The sequence below is a fragment of the Eleutherodactylus coqui genome, chromosome 2 (genome assembly GCF_035609145.1).
Source record: "Eleutherodactylus coqui strain aEleCoq1 chromosome 2, aEleCoq1.hap1, whole genome shotgun sequence".
NCBI classification, from domain to species: domain Eukaryota; kingdom Metazoa; phylum Chordata; class Amphibia; order Anura; family Eleutherodactylidae; genus Eleutherodactylus; species Eleutherodactylus coqui.
This window is the reverse complement of record NC_089838.1, coordinates 141,967,149-141,980,032: the sequence shown is the minus strand read 5'-3', so window position 1 is coordinate 141,980,032 and position 12,884 is coordinate 141,967,149.

Genomic DNA, 12,884 nt, shown 5'->3' with positions numbered 1-12,884 from the left:
TGGATGGAAAACAGGCACAGGTCTATTTATACACTCACATAGACCAATATTTGCATTGAAATGCATGCCCCAAGTGTATTACTGCACTGTTGAGCTAGCAACTTTGGTAGTATTCTCTCTTTCCCTGTTTCATTACTATGCAGATCTGTCAAAAAAATGCTAAACTACTTAGGATGTTCTACACTGCTATTGGCTTTTTGTGAGATTATTATTCCTGACAACTTCGGAATGTATTTGTCCACAGAAACACGAGCGATCTTTGATGTCCAGCACAGAGACGAATGAAATGCTACAGACTGTCTCCCAGTCAGACAGAAGCTGCGGGCGCTGGAAGTGAGCCAGAAGAACAAAAAACAATAGCATTAATTATTTTCTTCATTATTCAGCTCTCTAAGTAAAGAACAGTTTAGGATATGATGAATGAAGAATCTTTAGTGTATACCAATCAGACAAGGAAATTTGACAAACATTAGATATAGGATTATGTAATGGTTAAAGAACAAGGGGAGGCTGGTTGACATGAATGACAGACTTCACCTGGGGTTGTTTTTCTACTACTTGGATAATTAGTGGACTTAGAACTCTCTGAACAATTTGTTAACACCCTAGGACATTTTCTATTTCCTCGTATTCGCCGATCATATGCAGCAAATGATGTCATAAAATCTGCACCATAAACAAGCCAATGTACTTATTCTGTATATTCTACCACATAGACAAGAGTCCTCAGAGCTCTAGGCACTCTTGCAATCATCATATGCCCAGGACAGATGTGTATCCTCTTAATATAACCAATAACAGAGATCTTGAAAACTATAAGGAATTGATATTAGGGTGCACAGTGTTTTTGGGCAAGATTTTGATGCAGTTTTTTTGAATCAAACCTAGGATTGGATCTGCCATGAAGGTGAAGAATAAGTCTGTCCTTTAAATTTCACATTCCTTTAAAATCCACCTCTGGTTTAGGCTTAAAAAAAACACATTAAAACTGTCATAAAAAATTGTGCATGAACACACCATAAGGATGCTTTTCATGTGCAAACGTAAAGGGGTTCTATCATATAAAGAAAAATCAATACTTACCTATTCCTCCCCAGGCAGACTCCTTACCCGCATCTTCTCCAGTCCCCCGGGTCACCTCACAGCAAGCCAACTGGATTCACTACTTCTTGTTATAATGCGTCCATTGCTCGCATTCTTCTTCCTGCCGGGCAATGTACGCTATGTCACTAGTGGCATAACGTTAACTGCCTCAGAAGGAATGCTGATCTATTGCCAAGACTGCGCGCATGCGCATGACCTGGGTATGCTAGACTCACCTCAGGCATAGCAACCTCCCTTATTAACCTTAAATAAAATTGCTAATTTTTGTTGGATATTTTGGCCACAGCAGCCTTTTTATTTTAACAAACAAGATTACATATCGAAACACTTTCAAAAATACGGAGAGGAGGCCCTTGAAGACCCAACCAAAATTAAGGGTCTGGTGCTTACCACATGAAACCAAACCTTGCCCCCAACGGTACACCTGGCTCAGAGACATCACTACTTCCCCCTTAATGGGAGGCTAGAATATCAAAAATTGATCAAGTCACCCGGGATCCCTTCCCTGGCCTTCCCCAACTCTCCAGACCCAACCACTATAAACCAACAGGGTGGGAAGTCTTACAGGTTAGGCCGTACCCACCAAAACTCCCTCCAACCAATATAAAAAAAACCGTCACAGGCTGCCACGACATGAGATACAGACTTTTCTACAATTAACCCATCCGTATTATACTCGTATCTTAACCCTTCTCCTCTCTACCCTCTGTACTCCCCCCTCAGCCAATCAGCACATACTTTACTCCCTAACCACGTGACCCCCCCCCTCACTACATTCAGTAAACATTAACCCACTCAATACCTTCTATCTGTGATGCATAGTTAGCAGATTTGATTGATACCACGACTGCAATGCGATATTCACATAAATATCAGTATCAGCCATTCCACCTGTGTAGTCATCGTACCCCAGGTGGGATTAAGCCTTTTTTCTGTCTTTGTCTGAGTCATAAGTCTGTGTATGTGTTGGGTTCCAGCCCCTCTCAATTGGGGAGGACTACGGGACCTTTTTGGTGCCCTGCATTTTTAATCGTCGTCAATAATCATATTTTAATTAGTATCCACACTGTGAAAGGGCCCTCTATCTGTTCCCTGGCAACCGTTATGCAGGGCCTCCCCTTATGGGCCCAGATACGGCCCCATGCTGTCTCTGCCATAGCTCGGCACTCCCTGCTAGGCTGTGAACGCTATGTCACTAGTGTTGTAGCATACATTGACCGACAGGCAGACGACTGCCTGTGAATGGACACATCATAACAAGAAGAAGCGGATCTGTCTGGCTTAAGGTGAAATGACCCGGGGACTGCAGGAGCCAGAAGAAAATCGTCCGGGAGAAGATGCAGTAAGACTACCTGGGGAAGAATAGGCAAGTATAGGTTGTTTTTTTCAAATGACAAAACCCCTTTAGGTGACCACAAAATCTGTGCTTCTTACATGCAGATTTTCATGTGGATTTGCCATACAATAACTGCAGATTTGCAAAAGGTGAAATCTTCAGCAGTTCCACTGCAAATCCATAGCAAAATCCATATGCAAGACAAGCGGATTCTGGTACAGGTTTTGTCCATGTCTTATTATTATGCCCCATATGAACAGGGGGTCAGTGCAGTAGGTTGCTGGTTGGGCAGGTGAGAGGCCTATGATGTGGGTCAATGCAGTAGGTAGCTGGATGGCTGCATCAGAGTCCCGATGAGGGGCAAAACTCCCAAAACAGCCTATTAGCAGATAGTTATATTTTCTTTCAGGTTTATATTCCCAGTCATTGTTACAAGACTTGTTAAAAAGTCAGACACTGGACTTGTAGGTAAGCTGCCTTTTAATAGGTGGCACTGTAGAGGCATTGTACCATTTCCCATTTGCCCTGTAAGAAATGTACAGGGTACATGCCAACGGTCTATTTTTCAGTCCGAAGTAACAGCCATTCCTTTGAATGGGTGTATGCATACAAGTTTTGTTTTTGTTTTTTCATTCGGACTGCCAGTCCAAGTAAAAAAAAAGACCACAGCATGTTCTATTCTTGTTCGATTTTCAGATGAGACTAGCGCGGTGTAGTGTTCAGCACATCGCAACTTTTAATTCGGCCATATGCAAGTAGCCTAAAAGATACAAGAAAGTTGTAGAACTTTTCATTACATAGCTAATGCTTAAACAAGAATACCGTTCTAAGCATATGTTAGAGGAGAAACACCAAGGGACCCTGTGGTCAAGCTACTCTTATAACAAAGTAGAAAACATTTTTGTAGAATTTGAAGAATTAAAGTATTGTGTGAATTTAGGTTACAAAAAAAATATGTTCTAAATGGTGTTTAATACTGGACTGATGTCTTGAACCTACTGATTGCATCGGGTCCAAGAATGTCTTGCAGTTTACGTGATACCCTGACAAGGTCTAGTTATGTGCTACTATATTTGCTGGAAAAAAGTAAGGCATTTAAGCCTAAAGAATAGCGTGGCGGTGGATTACACTCATCTCCAAGCAATGAGTATTTTATTGGTTTCATTTAGAATCTAATTTAGATAACAGACATGGTCAACTCATATCTCTTGGTAGTAAACAGATCTGTAATGTTTAATTGTTATTCTGCCCTTCAAAGCCAGCCACTAATGGTTTAGCGTTCAATTTCTCCTTTTTCATGGAATATAAAGACATTTCTAAAGAAGACCTTCACAGCAGAAAGTATAGTGTACCTCAGAGGACAATGCTCAGATCACTGCGGGGAGGGGTGGGTGGGCTGTTAGGGGTTAACATGCTTAACAGCCATGATCAGCGTGATCACTGGTGTTGCAGGTTGAAGTTAGCTGGTACCCAACTCTTATTAATGGAGCAGGATCAGCTCCTATGCCCGCTCCATACAAACTCCGCCATTGTAGGGCAGCTATGGGCACCAGGAAAGAGGGGTACCCCACTACATTGACCAACTTCCTTGTATCACTTTGTGGCAAAATGTGAAAGGATACCCTCTCCACAGGTCTTACAAAGAAAGTTGTAAGGAAACAAGGGTCAAATTCCCCTGCCTGAGGTCGCTGGTGGTATGTTAATATTTTCTATGACACCCCTCATCTCTAGGTATTCAATCAGTTCTGATAACTAGAAATACCAAAATTCCTACAAAACATGTTCTGGTTTGAACCAAATTTTTATTAGTAAATGCATCAGAAAGACATCAGAAAATAGTGGAAGAGGGATATGAAGCATATGATATAACATCCAAACGTATCAGGTTTAGGCCTAATTCACATGACCTAATTTAGCTGCGTCCAAAAATCACGACAATCTGAAGCATTAAATTCCAATGTATTCATTCAGATGACCGATTTTTGGGTGTGTAAATAAAATTTTGCCATAAGAAATAGGACATCGGTGACCGAAAACGGAGACCGATTTTTTACAGCGCTTGAAAAGATAGGTCTTGCCCTATCTTTTCCCAAGTTATGCTGGAAGCTCCCATTGACTTCTATGGGAGCTGAAAAAATAGAGAGGGGGAGTGAGTTTACCTACGTCCAACGCTTGGAAAAGCCGATTTAATACTCTATCCATTAGAACATATGATTGAAATGCATAGTGCATGCAGCTAAGGTAAAACACTTGTTTCAAATAGTTGTTTTTATATTAGAAAGAACTTAATTATGGATGCTTAAAACTAGAAAGCTGGATAGTAGCTCATAAACCAGACAACTCATTATCACGCTATTCAGTGGACATTAACTGCTGTACCAAGCAATACAGCCAATGCACACGAGTGATTCTTTTAAAAAGGTCAAGGAATTCTAGCTAGGATGCTAATACAAATCAAGTCCACCGTGTGTGATAGATGTTCTGGCATTACGCATCTTAATCATTCATCCTGATTATCATTATTTATTACATGTAGAAAATACGTATTGACAAAACAGACCTACCAATATAAGAGGCCAGCATAGTGAGCATGACAAATTAGAAAATTATTTTTAATCGGGCCGGCAGCACCAGCCCCATTGAAAACATAGAGGGGACATTGCACTCCCCTGACACAGCTGTGACAGTTATAACAGGGGATTCCTTCATCCCCGCAGGGATGAAGGAGTCCTTTGTCACAGCTGTGGCAAAGGTCCGCAATGCTATCTCATTACTTCAATGGGGCCGGCGCTGCTGCTGCCCCAATGACAGCAATGGGTTGCAGGCAACTCCCGCAGCAATGATTTTCAGGGAAAGGGTTGAAATATCAGCCCCTCCCTGAAAATCATCCCTAGCTGTAAAAAAAAAATTTTTTACTCACTTAGAAGAGCTCTCCAGCTCTTCTCTCCGGCCACGGCAGTCATCTTCTGGCTTCTGGAGGCTGGGGATTGAAAAATTGGCTTAGCGCTGTGACCAATAAGAGGCAGCGCCCAGCCCTTATTGAATGACAGCTGAGCGCTGCCTTTGATTGGTTGAGCGCTGTGACCAATCACAGGCAGTGCTCAGCTGTCATTCAATGAATGGCTGAGTGCTGCCTGTAATTGGCTGATCGCTAGTGGGTAGGAGCCCTTATATGGTGATAGATTATTTGAAGGTACAAGCCCAGAGCCGGAGGCTGCACTACTGAGAGATTCTGGTTACACCACTGTCACCTGCTTATTCCTTCAAGGCCTTATTCACATGACCGTATATACGCCGCAATTTAGTGTCGTCTAAAAGATCGAACAAAAACCTTTCACACGACTGTATGCATTTTTGGGTTTGCTCATATGCGCCGTAAAATCGCATGAATGAAGAATAGTCGCGATCAAGTCCCGGAGTTAGTTAGCGTATTTTCGGCCATTTACACAGGCGGCTGCAGCGTAATGGCAGAAAAAGACTCTTCTGTGTTGAAATCTGTCACTCAGAATGACTGCTAATGCTTAAATAGAGCCAGCTGTCTCCTTTTCTCAGCTTTGGTTACAGGTAAACTCCCTCCTACTCCTTTTTTCCCCCGCTTCCATAGAAGTCTATGGAAGCTTCCAATGTATTTCGGCAAAAGAAAAGGCAAGAACTATCTCTTGGCTCAGCGTATAAAATCGGGCTATTTTTCACAGATGCCCAAAAATCGTTTATCTGAATGAAAACATGGGAATCCACTGCTTTAGATGGTCGCAATTTTTGCCTGATTTTTTGACGCCACTTAATAGCGGCGTATATATGGTTGTGTGACTAAGACCTAAGGCTGTATTTACACGGGCAAGTGTGATATCAGTCCAAGTTTCTTGGACCGATATTACACTCTTGGGCCTTAGTCACATGGGCGTTTTTTGCCGCGATTTGCGGATCGCATGACGGATGCGCATCTGCAAATCGCATGACCGGGGCCGAAAAATCGCCCGAAAAAACTGCTCCTAGCCGCATTTCAATTGAAACGGGCCGGAGCTGTCCAGCGCATTGAATTCAATGGAGCCGGGAATACAGCCGGCTCCATTGAAAGCAATGCGCTGCGGGCGAGTGTGGGATGAATTGTCGGGAAGGGCTTAAATATATAAGCCCTTCCCTGCAATTCATCCAGAAAGGTGTAAAAATAAAAAAAATATATATATACACTCACCTTGTCCCGGCAGACGGAGTTCAGCGCGGCCGGCCGGCAGTGGGTGTGAGTGAGAGCTGCCTCTGATTGGCTCAGCGCAGGGACCAATCAGGGGCAGCTCTCACTCACACCCACTGCCGGCCGGCCGCGCTGAACTCCGTCTGCCGGGACAAGGTGAGTATATATATTTTTTATTATTTTTACACATTTCTGGATGAATTGCAGGGAAGGGCTTATATATTTAAGCCCTTCCCGACAATTCATCCCACACTCGCCGGCAGCCCATTGCTTTCAATGGGCAAACATCGTTTTTCTCTGCCACACCTGTTACAGCTGTGGCAGAGAAGAATGATTTGTCTAGTATATGTTCTCAATGGGGTTGGCGCTGCTGCCACCGGCCCCATTGAGCGCATATAGAGAAGAGAACAGGAATCGCAGATAGGTGCGATCTGCGATTTCTGTTCTATAATTTATCGGACGAGCGCATAAAAAGCGCTCATGTGTCCGATACCATTGCAAAGCAATGGTTTTATAAAATCGCCGGACGCATGCACATGCGCAAATCGCGTGAAAAAACGCCTGTCTGACTAAGGCCTCAGGCTGCATTCACACGGGCATATGCGTTTTTACGTGCGACGTAAAAGCGCATGAGCAGGCACACAAATTAAAGTTTGTGCGCCCGTTTAGACGGCAGAGGCTCGGCGCATATACACCGAGGCCACTATGCTGTTGGGTGTGGGGAGACAATTTAGCTCTACTTAGCTGTCTCCCCCTTCCCTCCCTCTTGCTGGTTCATTTCCTCTATCCTCCCCTCCAGCTGTTTGCAATGGGAGGGGCGGGACGTGCTGGCTGTGGACAAGGAGAGGGAGCAGAGCGGGGTGGAGCTTAGCCCCGCCCCCATCCCCTCCCATTGCAAACAGCTGGAGGGGAGGCGAGTTTTGTGTGTCTCACAGAGAAAACTTGCCCTTGTAGGATTGTTATGGAAAGCAATCACCAAAATGCCACAATATCTAATTCCCATCTACGCTATCATCTGTGTATGGCTTTGTTCACACAGTGCAGTTTTAAAGATTTTTTTTCTGTTGCACCATACGGATCTGTGCAGACAAGGTCTAACGATGGGGAGTTTAATCTATTTGAGGATTTGGACCCAAACAATGTTTCCATTACCCACCGTGCTCCAGACACAAATTACAAGAAGTTGCATTACTTATTTATTTTGTAAATACAAGTGATTGTATCTCAACATAAATATTAATCAGGACTCTGACATACTTAATTAAAGGGTCTTTATTAATTCTCTACTGGTCGGCTTCCTTTAATCCTGCTGAGAACATTTTAATGAACCACAACCATTCCCAGTCCAAAAGGAAAGAAAACTAGCAACGTTTTAGAACATATAACTTTGATATCTGTATTTAAATGAAATCCGAGGCAGACTGTTTAATGAATCTATGGGAGATTAAGTTTGATAAATACACTTCAGAAGTAGAATAAGCCATAATATTAAAAAAAGGCTTTCAACCAATAAACCATCTTCTCCCTTCCTACTTTAAAATATTTTCACTGCAATAAACAGTATAAATATGACTATCTTTTACCCGACTTCATTTTGTTTACAAGTTTTCGGTGTTGTGAAATATTTGATACATTTGGTCATCATTTCGCACCGTCTCACCACTGCTCCAATGTATCTGATTATTGGTAAAGCTACATTGCCCGAGATGCCATGAAAAAATACAAACCCATGGTTCCAATAAAAGAGCGCCATGCTGTGGCCAAATGATGATTTTTTTTTTTCTATATTTTATTTTCCTATGTTTAATTAATGAAGAAGGTCAAAGATGCGTCTGCAGCTCCACCTCCTCCTGAGAAATCTTGCACCTGTTCAATGACTCTGTATATTTAGGGCAGGGGGCATCTAACTTCCTTTTCTGCCTCCTTCTTTCGAGCCATGATGCGTTGAGTTAATAGCAGGCGAGCCAATTACAGGTCAGGTGGAACAAAGTGGAGCTAATGGTGCTGCTGCGAAAAAGTCTCAGTGGAATAGGGCAAATATACAGCCTAGAATACTACAGTTCAAGAAAAGATGTTCAGATTGTGCTGCACATCTCTATGATCTATACACAGCCGAGAAGAAAATAGAATATTTCTGATGGCCAAAAATACAGTAATAGACCAGAGTATTAGCTGCAAGAGAAGGAATGATTAGGCAGACAATCAATATTCTAGAGGCATGGGATATTACGAATAATGGAGTTGGGACCCATTAGCTTTTCCTATTTATGACATATTCAATGCCCGTGCCAAATTTCAAGTTTCCATGACATTGGGAAGCGAGAAAATTAGATTCCGTACGTAAAATTTGGACGCTAATTCTTTGGCGCTTAGAATTGAATAATCGAGTTGGGACCATTACCTTTTCCTATTTATGACATAATCAATGCTCGTGCCAAATTTTATGTTTCTATGCTATCGGGAAGTGAGAGAATTAGTGGCAATGATGGAAATCGAACGATCTACGTGGGGGGGGTCGTAACTGTCGACGATGCTCGCGCACGCGCCATTTATCATAGAATATTTGTACTATGCCTATAATCTTCCCAGGAGTGTACTCAACAACTTCCCAAAGTTTCATGGCGATCGGATGAATGGTGTAGTAGCGCATAAAGGACAAACACACAGACAGACAGACATACATTCAATTTTATATATGTAGATGAAGCCTTTTAGGGTGGCACAGTATGACAATGTGGCCCTCAGACCAGAAACAGTAATGCACCCCTATTATAGACAGTCAGTAATCATGCTTTCATGACATGTCAAACCTTTGCCAGCTATGACCTAGCACAGATATGCACTATAATTTACACCATTTACCGGTATTACAGAACATTTGCTAAGCCTCCAATTAAGCCCCTACTACTTTTCAAACTAAAACAAAAATGTCAAATGTGGCGCAAAAAAAGAAGTCACTAAGTTTTTTACCCTCATGATTCTGGTAAATCAATGATTAATTCTCCTCACCTCCCCCCCAACCCCCCATGAGTTCAAGTAACCACAATGCAGATACACAATCAGGTTTAGTAATCAGACTGAAAATATTCTACATTCTCATAGAACTCCAATTATTTCCAGTGAAATAGCAGACAGTCAGATGGCTTCTTAGAACACAATATGGTCATCTAGGGTATATTAAAAATACAAGCCCATTAGTTAGAGTAGATCACAGTTATGATCTCCATATAGTGGGACTTGGGACAAAGAATACGCTGGTGCGCTGGATCTTCTACATATACATGGCAATTGTCTACCACAGTTGGAGCAGTTTCCATGTGGCTCCAGTTATAGGTGTTTCTCCCATGGAGCTGCTATATGCTTTCATATTAAAGAAGTTTTCCCACAATTGACATTTATCACCTATGCAATTGAGAGATGAAAAATGTCAAATTGCTAAAGGCCCTACCACTAGGACCCCCAGCGATCACTAGAATGAACGTCCCCAGTGATAAGGAGTTTGAATGGAGCGGCAGTCACGCATGTACCCTGCTGCTAAATCCAATGTATATGGGATTGACAACAAAGGAGCTGCACCACACATGCTCAACTGCCACTATATTCTAACTCATCATCATTGCGTTTGTGCAGTGAAGGGGAATAGAAGGACCAGAACGCCCATGCTAGTGATCAGTGGATGTTCCAGCAATCAGATCCCCAGAGATCAGACCTTTATCACCTGTCCTGTGATTAATGTCCTTCATGGGAAATGCCCTTTAAATTCTTCTATATCAGCAGTCAATGCAAGTATACTTGGTGGTGATAAGAACTCATATAGTCTTAGTTCAGTCTGCACTCAGCATGTAGTGTATAATATTAATTCAATCACAAGCTGTAATGTTCTATATCTGCTACCTTGTTGATCTGAACTCTTGAAGACTATGATGGAGTAGTTGCTAGGCAGGCTGCATCACAAGAGCCGTAATTGATAGCACATTTCCACACATCGACAAGCTAAACAAAAGGGTTGACTTTTTGAAGCCTTGCAAGGAAGCAACTGCGATGGATTAATGAGCTAGTGCATACCATGGTCTCAAAAGACAGCAGTGCCATGGATCAATTGAAGTGAAGACTGTATCCTCATTACCAACATGGTCTGTCACTTAAAGCAATAATATAAAGAACATATTGTACTCCCTGTACAAGAGCCATGTGGGGACAGAGACACAAAAATTGTAGTAGTCGTATCACTCATTATAGTAGCAGAATATATGATCAAAATTCGAGAGCAGGGATTACAGGGAACTGTCCACTTTCAGATTCATTCTCATAACACATTTATAGAAAACTGGTGGGGATGGGGGATTTGCTTGGGTCCCCACCCATGCAAGATGAATGCAAGTTATTGATTTAGTGCAGGTGCCCTAGGGAGAAGCTTTTAAAGGGGTTGCTCAAGGTTAGAAAAACATGTCCATTTTCTTCCAAGCACTCCCTTCGTCTATAGGGTTGTATGTTGTATTGCAGGTCAGCTCCATTGAAGGGAATGGGATCTGAGCTACAATATCAGATACAACCCACAGACAAGGGTGCTGCTGTGTGTGGAAGAGAGCAGTCCTGTTTTTCTAATCCTGGACAACCCCTTTCATTACAGACTCTGAAAGGTAACTTTAATACAAAATGGAATATTGTTTCCTGGCTAAAAGGAAAAACTGCAGCTGTGGTTCTTAAAAGAGATGTGAAATTTACTTTCTCTTTAAATAGGGCCCATCAGCCCTTCTGACTTGTGAATTTTAGGATATATTTGAGGAGCCTTTTTCCAAAATGAGTCAAGTAAATTTTTAAAGATTTTGCGCCTTTCCAGTAGGAAATCCCCATAAAACAATACTGGAGCATCTATCAGCCTAAAGGACACTGATATTTCCTGGTTCTCCCCCTACTTCTCTGGCGGCTCTTTCAGCGTCTCCTGCACTGGCTCCATCTACTCTCTGCTCTCCCTTGCTGATGGTGTCCTCCAGGGCTCGGTCCTCAGTCCCCTCCTCTTCTCTATCTACACAGTCCCAATCCGAGAAACCATACGCAAATTCAGCCTCCAATACCATCTCTATGCTGATGACACTCAGTTATACACCTCTTCCAGTGACATCTCTGAACCATTCCTTCAAAATATCACTGACTGTCTGTCCACCGTCTCTAGCACCATGTCCTGCCTTCTTCTCAAACTTAACCTCTCTAAAAGTGACCTTCTCATATTTCCGCCTTCAACCAGCCGACCTCCCCTCAATATCTCCATTCCAGTATCGGATATCATAATAACCCCCAAACATGCCCGCTGTCTTGGGGTTACACTGGACTCTGACCTCTCCTTCATCCTCCACATCCAAATCGCTGGCCCGAACATGCCGCCTGTACCCCAGAAATATTGCTAAAATCCATCCATTTCTCACCACGAACACGCTGAAGACGCCTCTGCACTATGCCAGTCGCTGCAAACTCATAACCCTCACCCACAAAGCTCTCCATGGCGCTGTGCCACTGTACATCGCCTCCCTCCTGTCCGTACACCACCCAGTCCACACACTCCGATCAGCCAACACATTGAGATTAAACGCCTTTCTAAATTTTATCCTCACATGCTCGCCTCCATGAACTCTATAGAGCAGCTCAGGTTCTCTGGAACACTTTACCCCAAAACATCTGGACAATCCCCAATGCACGGAACTTCAGACACGCTTTAAAAATGCACCTCTTCAGAAAGGCATACCAAATCTCTTGATCTAAACCCCTCACCCCCTCCTTATGGCTCCCCACACCTTCCACTTTGCTTATTGTATGCATCTTCTGCCCCTGTACCTCCTTATCAACCTTCCCCAGTTCTGTTTCCTAATAATTAAATACTGTATGTAATTTTTGGACTGTTTTGTGCTCTGCCGTGCCTCCTCTCCTGCTCCTGTACCTCCTGAACCACCCCCACCCCGTCATTCTCCAGGTAAGTGTATACCACATGTAATGGTCTTGTTTGTGTTTCCCCGTACTTTGAAAGCGCTGCGGAATACGTTAGCGCTATACAAATAAGGATCATATTATATCTCTTCTTAGAACGCTGTGCTGTTAATCTATTTATCCTAGAAATGTATGAATAAGTTGGCAACTGGGTGTTACCATTCTCTCTGTCAAAGGGGTGTACCTACAGCCTGATCCAACCAGTACTGACTGGACAATGTCAGACTGTGTAGGAACCCCCAACTGGTAACAGGCAGTTGTCAATTTAATCAT